This window comes from Girardinichthys multiradiatus, chromosome 4 (assembly GCF_021462225.1).
Source record: "Girardinichthys multiradiatus isolate DD_20200921_A chromosome 4, DD_fGirMul_XY1, whole genome shotgun sequence".
Lineage (NCBI taxonomy): Eukaryota > Metazoa > Chordata > Actinopteri > Cyprinodontiformes > Goodeidae > Girardinichthys > Girardinichthys multiradiatus.
The window spans coordinates 16,035,197-16,050,193 of NC_061797.1; the positions used below are offsets into that span (position 1 = coordinate 16,035,197).

Sequence of the window (14,997 nt, forward strand, 5' to 3'; positions counted from 1 at the left end):
CATATAGATGTATTGTTTTTCCACTAGAGCATGGGTTCTCCAGCTTTATGTTGAAAGGTCTAAATGTAATTTCTAAATAAGGTCAAAGGTCTAGAATGTACTGATAAGCAAGTCTCTTATTAAATTAATAAAAAAGAAGAAATTGCACTCTATGGGTAAAATTTTTTGTGACCCCAAGACCCTCCAATTTTTCAAAGGTAATGAACATATAAATATTGTCAGAACTTTTTACCTAAACAAAAGTAATTTAATAACCTTATGCACTTCAGAAATAAAAGTAGCATTCTTTTCTCACAATAGTGAGGTAAATAATTTAATTTAAAGCGCTAGAATGAACAAATAAATCAATACAAATTAGGTAAACACTGCAGGTACCAAGACAGATAAAATACAAAATAATAATGGAACTATTTAGGTCTTAATAAAATATTTTTTTCCCTTTATTGCAATATTTGTTTGTCAAAATTCTATTTCTTCCCTTTTTTAATTTTCAAAATTAGATTTAGTAAACATATACTTTAACCCCTAAAAACTGCAAAACGTCTTAGTAAACGTACATCTTTGAGCACATAAATGTTTGATGATGTGCTAGGCTTAAGTCGGTTTTTTCCCTCTCGGTTTTGAAATGACTATCACTGAGTAAGTGGCTTTACGCTGTGCTCAGGTCTCTCCCACATGACTGTTGGTTGAGCTTCTGCTGAGGGTGCCCTAAAAACAAGGTGTAGACTGTGTTCAGGTTCACTTGCAGATTAGTTTCGATCAGTCTTTGAGAATCTCTACTGTATAGACTTGCCAGCTTTCTCCTGCAGTCCAAAAATATGCATGTTCTGTGGGTGTTAATGTGTACATGTATAGTTGTTTGTCCTGCTTTTCTTTGTGTTGGCCTATGATGGACCGACGACCTGTCAAAGGTGTTGTCCGAGCTACCGCACCCTGTTGGCGGTCAGACGCCTCGGAGCTCCTCTGGTACTTGGTCCCCAGAAGCGATCACACACTTTATCTAACACTGACTTTTAAAGGAACGACTCTCAACCAGTTTCTAACTTTTAGCTCTTTTAATCTAAATTAGGCAGAGGAATGATTACAGAAATCAGCGCTGAGGCTCACGTCTCAGACCGTCACCGTCTGTTAGAGGATGACGAAGAGCCTCGATAGAAGGTCACATATAGTTTTTATATCTGGCACTCCAATGCAATGGATGTTCCCTCCATCAGTGATTATCAGTAGACTATGTGTCACCATTGTGGTGTCTATCTGTTAGATTGTGTAGTAGTGGGTGTCCATCCTTAATCTAAGTGTGCTGTAGTTTTCAAATCAACCCAGTTATACCAGCTGCTCCACTATCTACCCCAGTGCCCCAGCTTCAGGTCATTTATGACAAACCTTGGGCCATTTATCCTTGTACTGTGTGTCGATGAGCATTCTTATCCTAATGTAACAAAAGGGAAACATTAAAACTTATACTTTATTTCACTATAGTATAAATGGGGAAAACAGCTATGAGCATATTAATAAAGGTTATTCCTAACAGTGTGAATGTGTGACTAACAGGGACCACTTGGTTCAGATGCAGTCCTGAAAAGTAAAAATGTTAAATCTGATATTTAGGCCCAAAAAAAAAATATTTTTGAACATGATTTTCTTTTATTTGTGCATTTTGGCTGATGTAATATTCATAACTTAAGACGTGAAGCTCAATCTGTCTCAGATTGTTCACCATAATCAAAATTGTATTTCAATTTAAGAGGTAAACAGCAATAACATGCTGATAAAATGCTCGCATCTTACATGAAAGTTAGTTTCTGAGAAAGGAGGTAAATAATAACCGACACGTCAGTGCAAGATCATAGAGTAGAAATGGACAGACAACCGCTGACAATATGAAGAACTCTGTTTTGCAACATCAGTAAAAGGTCCTAATCTTTTAAAGTATAGTGTGGCTCTTTGGGCAAGTCTAGTTTACCTTCGAATGTATACAACCCAAAGTATTTCAACACACCAACTAGCTAGATAATGTTCATACTTCCCTTCTGGCTGTCTGGGTTCTGCCTTTTGTATCTATTCACTACAGCTGTGCTTTATAGCCTGAACCATTTGGGTTCCCTGCATGACTGTAAGGTGTATTTTCCAATTGGCATTTCAGTTATTTTGAGGTCTCTGATGGGAATATTATTGAAATGTTAATGTCCAGCAAATAGGACACAAATGTATTCCTGTTGTTAGGACTGTGCCTGTTAGTTTGTTATGCATAGTTAATAAAGCAGAATTTGGTATAAGGGATGGTTGGGGAATAAATCAAGCAATATGCTTTCAGAAAAGCTGTTTACCAGTATGTTTTAATAAGGGAACACTTTTATTAAAAAGGTGTTTAAGTCACATTTCTGTAACAGCCGCTGTTGTGTCAAGGATCACTTTATTTATAGCCATAGAGCTGCAGCATCTGACGTTTTCTTAAAAATGTTTGTTTTCATCATATTCTCAACAAATGCCTTAGAAATTACTTGCAGTCACAAATGCAGTATCACTAACAAATATAAAACCATAAAATAATGAGAGCAAAATCATTAGTTAATTTTGCCCAATTAGCACAATTCTTCACCAGTAATTGAGGCATTGATTCTGCTCTCATTTTTTATGGTTTTATATTTGTTAGTATGTATATGTATGCATGTATGTGTTACCATCATTTATAGGCCTTGGCTAATGCCCACTCAAAGTACTGTTTGTCCGGTGTCGACAAAGCTGCAGGACCAGCAGGGCCGTATAGCATCATGATCTGGAATCAAGCAGATCTTTAGGGCTCTGTGAGCGTCGTGGTTCAGCAACAGCAGATCTGACTTGACACGGTGTCTGGTTCATTTATCCCGCTGCCGACCACTGATGGGAGCCGCTCACCACTACTTATTGGTAGCAAACTGCTAGCTTTGTTATTACAACTACACTTGAACACATTTATCTAGCTGGGATGACTTGCCTGCGTCAAAGTTGGTTAGCTGTTCTTCATACTTGCATCGAGCCAGCAAACTACAAGAACTTGGTGATCCCTTGCAGCTGTTACAGTTCTGAAATTAACAGTATGTTTAGGTTAAATGAATCTTTTTTTTTTTCCAGTTCAGAAATGTCATATTTAGAGATATGGACTTTATAGGGGGATAAACCCTGAGAGCGAGATGACATTTAATGAAATTGTTTTGCTGATAGCTTTGATATTATTTTCAATTTTCAAAAATTTAGTATTTGTGGTTGTTCTTTTACTTCAGCTTCACACTTGGTAATATATGAATTGCTTACCTTGCTTTATAATCCACTTTTCAAAATTGAGACAGCTATGTAATTTTAAAAAGCTATAGTAAAATAGTTATTATGCTAAAAAATGTCTTAAAACCGGGGTTAATATATATGTTTTTAATGTGTTAGTGTAAATTGTAAATTCAGTTTAAAAAAAAAAAAAGACTGTTTTTAATTTTGATTTATCAGATTTTATGGAGCCACATTTCAGACTTTAAACATAGCTTCTTAGTTTATATGCAAACGTTTACTTATCTAAATATAAATCAGTACTAGAGTTGCACAATATATTAAACCATGATCATTTTCACAATATTACTTTATTTTTGAAATCATAAAGGACTGCTTGGGTGCAAATTTAGTAGGTCGTAATATTTTAGGTGAGAAGCGTTAAGACACTGCTTATCAACAGGTATATTTGACCTCTTGGATTAGGGCAACACCATAAATTGCAAATGTATTATTATCGCAATATCAATGCAGGAGTTAACTAATTATTTAGGTACCATGTATTCAAGCTCTCTGTACCTGAAATATATTTTGTAACACTTATTTATTGCAGCATAAAATACTTTACATAGTAAACAGGTGCTAAGGGGTCAAATCATTAAGAAAAACAACTAAGTTCGTTCATTGCATAAAACCAGCTGACGCTGACCAGAAACAACTTTTTCAATAAAACCTTGTGAGTGAGATGACATTTTTCTTTTTTACTCATCATCTGGGATGCCTGTTTGCTATAGGGATGGGTACCGAATTCGGTACTTTTATAGGTACCGACCAAAATCCTTTGCTGCTACCAAGAACTGATTCACGCAAAATCAAATGGTACTATGTTTCGATACCTAAATCCATCATTGTAACACTGAGGGAGTGGAAGAGTGGGTGATTTTCCATGTCGAACATGAACACAGCAATGCACGTACAAAAGCGTAAAGACGTCAGTAGCCGCCGGTACCATCAACAAAGCATGGCTGATAGAAAGTGCTTGAATCAGTGCACCTTCATTGGCTGAAAAGGCCAAGAACGAGCTGCAGATCTACCGGCACTTTCCAGCAGTCCTCTGCTCAGTGCATCCCTTCCTGTGGTTGTGGCAGAAGAGGGATCAGATGCATATGCTGACCTGCTTGGAAAAAATAACTGTGTGTTCAAGCCTCTTCAAGTCCTTCAGAGAGAGTTTTCTCCACTGCAGGGGACACAGTCAGTGTAGCGCGGACTCGTCTCTTGCCCGAGAAAGTTGTCATGTTAGTGTTTTTGAAAAAGCACCGCACAAGGAACGAAGATGAACAGTACATGTAGTTCACAGCAAAGAAGTTTGCTTCACTTTAATTTGTAGTTTGATACTTCGATTTGTGAAATAGTATACCTGTATTTAATTTTACTTCATCCTATTTTGCTCATTTGTTTTGAACTTATTTGCCCTCCATGGATCCCCATCACACATTTTTTAAAGTAGGGAAAGGACAGAAATAGGAATACGTGGAGCTGGGTTTTAATTTGTTTATTTTTTATGAGAAAACACTACGTAGTCCGTTAAAGGTTTTCATGTTGAAGAAATCTGTGAAACAACTGAGATGTTACAATACAAACAGCTGGATGTTGTCTCAATACATTCGTTAAAGTTTATATATTGAGATATAAATGTTAAACTGAAAGATTTTGAGAGTTTTATTATTAATACACAAATCAACATTTACAACCACAAACACACACAAAAATACAAACATTGTTACCGATGCCGATTCCCAGGTACTGATATCAGTGTTGCAACATTCTACAATAATACTGCATTATTATGTTTTCCTAATTAAAGAGAGACCTTAATCAGTACAATGACCTTTACCCTGTTTGGTTTTCAAATCACTGGGCCATAATACAGCAACAGACCCATTTTCCTTAATTCCCCATAAGCATTGCTTGTAATAAAAGCAAGATGACCATTTTTTTCTTCAGTGATTGTTTGAAGATATTTGCTGAAAGCTGCCACAGCTCCATGGACACAGTGCTGTGATCGTATGAATTTAGGTAACTGGTAAATTGTGTCTCCCTAAGCTGGAATCTAAGATTATTTTAGTATATGATTATAACTTAGAAGCCCTAAATGTAATAATGTTCTTCTATTTAAATTCCACATTTAAGATGTATGGATTTGGGGTCTAATATATCTGCTGATAGGAGCAGTACTTTGCAAGCATCAGGTGCAGCCATTCATGACAGCAAGGGGATTGTACTAAATGGGCAAACAGTATTTGATTAGTTACAGTTATTAGAAATAAAGAGTTTTGTGTTTTTTTTTAATAGTGTCCAGAGACTTGTTTAATAAAGCTTAAAAAAGACAAACCTCAACCCACAGAGTGTGTATTTGTACTATTTCTGAGCAGTGGCAGATTGCAGTAACGCTGACAGAAGCTGGCATCTTGCTAATTAGGCAGTGAGTTAATGAGAAATCCTTATAGAAGGCAGAATGCAGTATGCTGCATTACAAGATGCTTGTCTTTGTATTTGCTGTTCTATGGAAAAAATGTGATTTTGTTGGGGTTTTTTGTTTTTTTTGTTTTAAACCATCGTGGAGCACTGTGTTACCCTCATCCAGTCTGTATAGCTCTGTCTCATAGTAATCAAACTAAAATACTAAGAGCTTCATTTCTGCCGTCATAACTTACCTGGACATCATTCATAGTAGATGTTGAACAGTTAAGACAAATCTGTTTCAGATTCTTTCACCTATTTCTTTCCTAAAATTAAAGCCCAGAAAGTCTTAGACCTGTAAGCAGCTCTGATGTGTAATTGAGCACATTCTATAATTTCATTATTTCTACACCTTATTGCAGATGTGGATTCATTATTTCCTGTGAGTATTAAATGTAACCTGCCTATTGTTTTTACCAGGCTTTAGTTTTATGGTGCTGAATTTTGATTTACTGTTGACGTATGTCCTTCCCAAAGGTTTTTTTAGTCACTTCTGAGTGCCTTTAATCAACATATTTTACCACTCTGCAGGGACAGTCAAGTGTCCTTGTAGCTGAAGCTCTCTCCTTTTTTTTTTTAAACATTACAGCTTGAAACATTGAGGAGCTTGGTGGAAAAAACTGTCAGGGTGGTAACAATGTTTTATATCGTCTTCCTCTCTTATGTGCCATTAGTGAGATATATCTTGAGCAAAGATCCAATCAGATTTGCAGTTTCATTCCTCTGCACGCTATGTGAATACATCTGTCATTTTTTTAGATGTTTAGTTTGTATAGGTCTGTTGTCTTCAGAGAAAATGGCCCCTTTTGGGTGTATTTAATTTTTGGGCTACTGGTTCTCATGTAACGGGGGGGGGGGACAAACTAAAATTCCTGTGTCATCTTGAACATCAGCAAACCACCTCTGAAATAAACCCTGTCGGTGTCTCTGATCTATTAACAGGATACAGCAGTGAGTGTTAAATGCTGTTTTTTTTAGTTCAGTCCTTTCAAGACTTGAACTCAGATTTGACCTTTCATCTGCTAGAGCAGCTTCTGATGTGGTCCTTTCATAATGCTCTTGGTGTCTCAAAATAGCCAAAATATGAAGAATGCAAAGCCTTGCTCATTGTTGTTTATATAAAAACTGCCAACAGATAACCAGAAGTTCCCCCTAAGATAATGTTATTTTGCGCGTTGAGAAATCCAGAACAGTTGAAAATTATTCATAATTGGTTGCAACTTTAATTGTTGCTTATTAAAGTGTTAAATCTGGAATTTCATCTTTTATTCAGTAGAGCATTACCTGTTTTTGAAAAATATCAATGTGAAAGCCCCAATCATTAGATAATATTATGTCTAGAGTAATAGATCATTGATATTTTTGGTCTCCAGGTCTAAAAGGTTGAATTTTGAATAAAATTTAAAGAATTAGGGATTCCCAGATATGAAAATGTGGGCCAATATTGATACCTGGTTTTACACCCACACCGCTGATATTTCTTTTCTGTTTCACTTAACCCCCCCCTTGCTATCCTGCACTGCATCACTATTACTGTTACATGCCCAAACAAATACCACATGGCCAACCCCCCTCCACGACACAGACAGAAACGGAAACAAGATGGACATAAACATCAGCTGTTAATATCGACCCTGTTTTATTTATGGAACCGATACTGATATTGGTCAAAAAATTACGTATACCGGTCAATACCGATGTTAATGCCGATGTATCGTCATCCCTCGTGAGAATGCATTTTTATATTGACTGTCTAACATTGTGTATCTCTCACATTACCATATGTCTTCCTCTGGTTGACTGATTATCTTCTTTGTGATGACTCCTTCCCTGGAGGATCGGGCCCCTGAGTCCCGGTTAAGTAAGAAAGAACCCGTTAAGAAGGTTTTGCCCGACTGAGTATGAGATCACCCTTTTGAGTACCGCTTGTGTTGCATTTCTGTATTTTATGCTACATTTAACTTCTTGTATAAAGCTGTGAAAGATGTGGGTTTAGCATCACTTTAATAGCTTTTACTTTTGTAAACAACTCTGCTCAGAAATTAACATATGACGCTGCCAAGACATCCACAGACCTGGGCCAGAACCAAACCTTCCAGCCAGAACAACAGCTGTTTATGCTGAGATTTTACCATTACCTAAACCAACAGACAAGGAGTGTGGGAACCATGTCAGCAGAAGTCCAGTCAGTTTTGTAAGTGAGACACCAGCCAATTTAAATATTTGTCCTCTATCATTTCACAGTAGGGCTGCACAACATATCGCAAATAAATCATCATCGCAATATTCGTATCTCAAAAGACAGTTTAAAGTGCAATAATTGTTGGCTAATGTATTCCAAGTATTACGAACTTGCATTTCACCTGCTGATGTAATATTTAGCCAGTTGGACGGAGTCTCACAGCGGCAGATGCTCACAACAGACACAGATGACATTGTCCAAAATGCTAAAAGTCACAGAGTGATGGAAGCACAGATCAGAAAAAGAGGAAAGAAGGTAACAGGCATATATCACAAATGATTTAATTATCACAATATTTACCATTATTATCTCCATCGCAAGATTTTCTAATATCTTGCAGCCCTACTTCACAGTTAGTCATTAAAACTTCATATTTGGCTGTAAAATGCCTTGCCTCAGACTCCTGAGTGTAAAAATAAAACTTTATTTTAATCTGTATTTGTATTGAGTTAGTGTCATCTCTTTAAGTGTGTATTTTCTACCTCAGTTAAGCATTAGGCAATATATATGAGTTTGATTAGTTTTAACTTTAACTCTTAATTTCCTTGATCTCACCCAATGAACAGAGATGGGCACCAGCCCTCCTGTGACCTTACGAGAGTAAGCTGGTATAGAGGATGAATGGAGGGATGGATTTCCTTGATTCTTGTTGAATTTTTTTCCCTTTGTATAATCTCTGTGTTGATTGTAAATCTAATTGTAATTGAAATAAATATACAGAAATATACTTGCTTATTTTTATTAAACTCAATAGACTGATTTTTACACGAACTGTAATTTAATCTAAAGGATCTTAAGAATGCTGCACACTTGGACATGTTTAATTCAGATCTAATCCAATATATTCTGATTAAAACGTATCCAATATAGCTAGATTCACATTTAACTGAATCACCTACAGCGCCATTATCTTAAGTTATGATGCAATTCAAAACAACCAGGTTCAGTAAATATCAGGGTAGCTGTGGGGAGGTAAAGGTCCTTTAGAAGAACCAGCCTCAGGTTGGTCATCATTCTGGTTTAAAAAACTGGAAACTGAGGCCAGGAAAGACAGATTATTGAAAAAATGTTTACAAATAATCCAAATCACAGCTAAAACGCTAATTAATTAATCATGTATAGTAAATTGCCCTTTAATCAAAAGGTATGCAGACAATTATAATGTACACTGTAAAACATACATTATTTGGTCAAATAAACATGATTTATTGTGTTGTCCGGTTGCTATGACAAATGTTGACACCACCACCCTGTATTCACAGTAATTAATAATACAAGAATTTAGTTTTTTCTTTTATCTGGAAGAAGTGGCCTTTTGTATTCACATTATTCAGGCAGGAGATGGACTGAGTGAGAAGAGTGAAAGACACGGGTCGAAGGTCCCAAGGCTGGGAATCAAACCCTGGACAGCTGCATCGAGGACTATAACCTCTGTATATGGACCTCTCGCTCTACAGCAACACCACTTGCTGCCCCTGCTGGTCATTTTTAACTTCTTTCATTGATATGTTTGGACAAATCTCCCTCATTGTAGTATTTTATCATTTTGTTTCGTTTTGGTGCTTTTTTGCAGTTGTTAGAGGCTGTTCGAGCTCTTCTGTCTTCTGTGGGATGCTAATGTTGCTCCTGTCCTTTGACCCCCACAGTACAGCTATCACAGCCTCCTTCAAAGGCAAACACACAAATGGCCTGTGTTTGCATACTTTGGAGCCACAGCCCTCCCCAGGCACTCTCCACTAAATACCAACCACTAGTTACAACAAAGGACAAGTCCTTAGTTGCTCTCAGGCGTGCAGACAAGAGTAAAAGTACTGATTCATTATCCAGTTTGCTCTCAGGTTTTCAGAGAAACAAGTATTTGTGAAAAATGTATCTAACACACATTTTGGATTACATACGTAACTTACGCTTAAGACCTGGTAGATCTCAACAGGATTTTGATGAATTTGAAAAACTCTACAGGGAGTTGCTTTGCTTCGCTGGCTCATGATTATGTCCAGAGCATTTTCGACTTTGTCCGTTGTCCCACACCAACCAGATTCCTGAATTAACCACAAATCTCATTCAGTAATGAAGCAATAATGTCACTTCAGTAGCTATGCATAAAGATGTGACTTTCGTGATCTTAAGTTTGTGTTCGACTGTTGGCTAGAACACCTAAATGTGTGTTTTCAAGGACAGACTTTGTTCATTTTTTTTAAACAATCACAGTTTGCAACAAAACCTATATTAAAAACTTAGTTTGCAGTACATAAAAAAGAGCCACTGTGGTGTTTTTAACTTTTTTCTTGCGTTTTTTTATATTTTACATTGAGTGAATTTTAAGTCCTCCATCTTGGTCTTATTTTCAACACAGCAGCCATTATTACTCTGGGTTCTGCTTACTCAACTGCTATCGCCACAGTAAAATAGGTTTGGGATCACGGGCAGCATAAATATGGAAGGCATAAATGTACTTAAGGGAGAAATTAGCCCGACAGTGCAGTTAACTAGCAAACGACTGCATAACATTCACAAGCCAGTGTTGTATTAGACCAAACTATCCCATTAAAACTGACCATATTTAAGAAATCTGTCACCTAGCATTTTCTAAAAAAGCAGATACAGAGCTTACTCCTGCCTTGCATTTACCTAATTTACTGTGTTTGTGTTGTTTTGGAGCAGCAGCCTTTAGGAGAGAACAATGACAGTGGGAGGGTGTGAAGTCTAAAAAAATTGACAAGTAAACTCAGTTTCCTTCCTCCTTTTGTTTCTTCAACATATTTGCTTCAGGTTTGCACAGAGACAGCTCTTTGGATGTGGATATTCCTATGAAATCTGACGGTTAAACAGCTTCCTGCAGTGCTGTAAAAAAATATGTAAATTACTCTTGATTTTTCTGCTCTACTGCTTTATGTGACTGGCTTTAAAAAGGAATGGAATGGCCCCATTTAAATACTGCATCCACAAACCACTTGCATAGTGTACTTTTAAATAAACTCATTAATATTTTCAGATTGCATTAAAGAATTTTACTTTTTTTATAAGCAAGTGAAAAACTGCTCTGACTTCTGGCTTTTGAAATAACCAGGAAATATAAGAAATAAAATTCTGTCACAGTTTAAATGACTGAAGTCTCATGGCTCTAGTTCCAACCAACACTGATTAAAACACAATCTTTGCATGCATATTAGGGCTGTGCAATATCAGGAAAATGTGATATTGATACCATTGCTGAAAATTGCAATAGTAGAAGCATTTGCTCGGCCAACAACAGGATCGCTACACTTAGTTTATTCACCGTTCTTGTTTTGAAAAGAGTGGTATGCGGACACTCCTGAAGGTTTTAAGCGCAGTGTTGACGTCAATGCAGTGTGACACCTCCTGTTGTCCTGTTGAAAGCTAACAGCTGTGCAGGATAACACCATATCCTCTTGTAATTTATGGGTAGCCAAAGGGAGCTCAGAAGTGACTCGTCTTTGCGTTTTTATGAGAAAAATGTTTTGTGAAAGAGGCTCATGTGTGAAAATGCCGCCTTATACTCTATTCTTCACAATTATTAACCCAATAAACCAGATCATTGTCATCTTGGAATAAGCCCTTGCCATCAAGGAAGAAGAAATCCACTGACCTGGTCATTTTATATTATTCAGGTGGTTGGCTGACCTCATCTTTTGGGCACATAATGTTGCTGAACTTTGACCTGACACACTACAGTGGCCCTTGCAGGCTTGTACGGTAGGCACTAGACATGCCTCTCTTCTTACCCATCATTCTGAGGCAAAGTTAATCTAGACCATCAGACCACATGACCTTTTATTGCTCCAGAGTCCAATCCTTGTTGCTTTTTAACAAACTAAAGCCTGTTTTCATGATTAGCTCCACTGATCAGTTGTTTGCTTTTAGCTACACAGCTTCACAAACCCAATCTTTTGAGTACTTCGGTGTTATGCATTTGGAAATGCTTTTATTTTCACTATTGAATGTAACTGTGAGCTCTGCTGTTGTTTTTTTACCTTTTGATTTCACCAAAGATTTAAGTGAATGCCAATATTTTTTTTTTCCAACATTTCTTCTACAAACACGATAGTTCCCCACTTTCCTCCCAGTTTTTAATAATGCTTTGGACAGTTCTTCACCTAATTTGTTTCAGCGATCTTCTTAGATGTTGTCTTTGCTTGAGGCATGGCAATAGTTTGACCTTTCTAAAACAGATTCTCTTCTCCACAACAACAGGATGTCTTTTGGTATTGTTAAGAAGTGAGGAGCTACTTACTGCATCAGTTTGAGTTAAATTACTTATTGCCAGCTGAAACACAATCACCCATGCAGTAATTTTCCTGTGGGAGGCTCTTACCTATTTGATTTTTTAAATCCAGGACCTGTTTTTGGACGGGTGGTGTATTATTGGCATGCAGAATTTGCATCTGTGGCACTTATATAATATTCTACCAGCTATTGCTTACAAACAATCCTTTTCAAATGCGAAATTTACACACATTAATATTGTGATGATGATATTGATTCGATATATCGTGCAGCCCTAGTGCATATGGTAATTTTCTGTTTGGATGCCTTAGTCAAGGCTGCAAGATTTCCATTTAATGTTGCTGTCTGTGCACTCAGGAAAAAGGCACCACTAACGGCACTGAAAAGAGCTCTTCTTGTTCCAGAGGTTGCAGTCTGTTTGAGCGTGTTATTTTAAACCCGATTGGTAACAATCCAGCTTCACTATAGATAACTGTTGCTGTTTGTCAGCCGACACTAGAAGTAAACATCTTCATACATTAATGTAAATACTTTTTTGTAGAAGTCTTCTGCTGAGTTTTCTAAATAGAAACTCAGAAGTTTCTGTGGTGTTTTTTTATTGTGTTTTTAAGGCAAGACAATAAACGCTAAAAATAATAATTTAACCTTGAAAAAGATTTAGTATATAAGTTAATTTTCAGCCGATTTGGTAATTTAATCGCTTGGTTCATTAAAGTTGTATAGTGGTCCCTCGGCTACCATTTTGCATTCACACTCATAACAGCCATCCGCTCTTCCTACCCGGTGTGAACAAGGCTTTCTTAGATAATTGTTTTAATAGCCATCATTACAGCCCAGCACCGTTCAATATTGCAGAACTGGCAGTCTCAAGACGTCTCATCCCTCCTCCCTGAACAACATTATCCTTCTACGACCCTCGTTTGCAATGCCCCTGTGACATTCACACTTGATTAGGCTTGCAAATGAAGTTTTCCTTATTGCAGGGCATGAGGTGTGACCTTGGCCCAAGAGACCAGTTAAGTCTTATTTGATTTGCTGGACATGCTAAGCTCAAAAGATTTCTTTTTTTTAGTTTCACAGCTAAGCTGGGATGATGTCCCAGCAGTATTATCTGCAACTAATGCACTTGCTTCATCAGCTCTTCTTCATTCTTCTTTCACTTATGTAGCCTGTAAATAGTTGATTGTGCATCTTTCTGTGTGTTTATCTTTAATGTATTTCTTCTGTCAGCAACTAATTGCCATACTGTAATTGTTAATTGTTGCTGACAAAGTAGGTTATTCTGCCTTCATTAAAAGACAAAATTACACCAGTGCCTTTATAAAGGGTCAAAACACTTTAATTCCTTATGAGACTCTACCTTTACACTAAGGCTGATTTAAATCATGTTTATAGCTGACAGTCATTGCGGTTTTGTATTTTAGGATACTCTGTATGCTCTTTATTATTAGGGCAGTTGTACTTTTCAAGATGAATTTTATTATTGAACAACTAAAGTTTTCTCAGTTCATCTAAAATGTTTCTGGACTTCAAACCTGAATATTGAAGAAATTAAAAGTGAACTTTGGGCTTTCTCAGGAGAATATCTATGTGTGGACAACTATTAGTATGCAGAATTATGCAACATGATGAAAAGGGAAAATATTCCCATCTCGCTTGTTTCTTTGTATCTGTTACAGTACGAAAAAGTAGAGTACACAACATTCTTCTGACAGTTAAAAAGCAAATACGTGACCAATGTTTCCACCCACCCTTTCCATAAGTCACAAGCTATGAACTCCATTATCAAAAAGGTTGCTTCAGTATTCACAATTATACCACTAAGCAAAACACTAAAATTGCATCCAATCGTATCTTTAAACACATTGATACTTGTTGATGCAAACGGCAAAAGAACAGTCCTAAACATACTGTCAGTTTTTAGGCCAAGCAAAGTATCAATTATAGTTATTATCTCCATAATTGTTCTTTCCTCAATAACAACAATCAAGATTATTGCTCATCCATAATGGTCTGGTGTCTTCACACCCCTACTTATTAGTGATTTTGGCATCATAAATCTTTTTTTTTTTTTTTTTTTTTTAAGAGGTTTAATCCTCTCTTGGGATTTATCGAAACACCCTTCACATGAAGAAAACTACACTAATCCTTCTCTTTCACATGTTACACCAGAGTCAACATATGTGAAAAGTTACAGTTTAAAAAAATACTTGGCTTTCTCTAATTGCAAACATGAAAAACTTACTGAATTGAAGGACAAACTGATGTTCGTTCATACCAAGCAGTTAAAGGCTATAAACTCGGTCGCCCTCAGCAAAGCTCTCAGTCTTTTTGTGCCTATTTTCCAAACAAATGAGCAGCACATCTTTTGGTAATTTTAACAACCTCTCTGCTAATGAGCTTTAGCTCAAGCTGGCAGGCCAGATAGGATTTAAGACCTGGTTTACTGGTCAGCTTATGTCTTCTCACTCATTATTTCACACATTCGATCATTCTATTATTACCCCGAAATTAGAAAGACATTTGCAGTAAGACAGTGCACTCATATTGCTTAGCAGTGAACACAACTGCATTAAGCAAGGATATTAAAATCTACTGGCCTTTCTGCTTGAGCTTTAACTTGTCTTTCTGCAACAGCCTTCCTGTTGGCTACTCCAGATTGTATCTTGCATAACATGCTGATTATGTAAACTGCAGAATAATGGCACATGAAAACTATAAATCAATGCTTGCTGGTGAAAGCTTGAAGT

At 36.8% G+C, this 14,997-nt stretch overlaps 1 protein-coding gene across 1 annotated transcript in view; it reads left to right on the forward strand.

Moving 5' to 3' along the window:
• glceb (glucuronic acid epimerase b) overlaps positions 1–14,997 on the forward strand; it is a 73,008-nt gene that overhangs the window by 1,052 nt on the left and 56,959 nt on the right. The gene's annotated exons all lie outside the window — the stretch shown is intronic.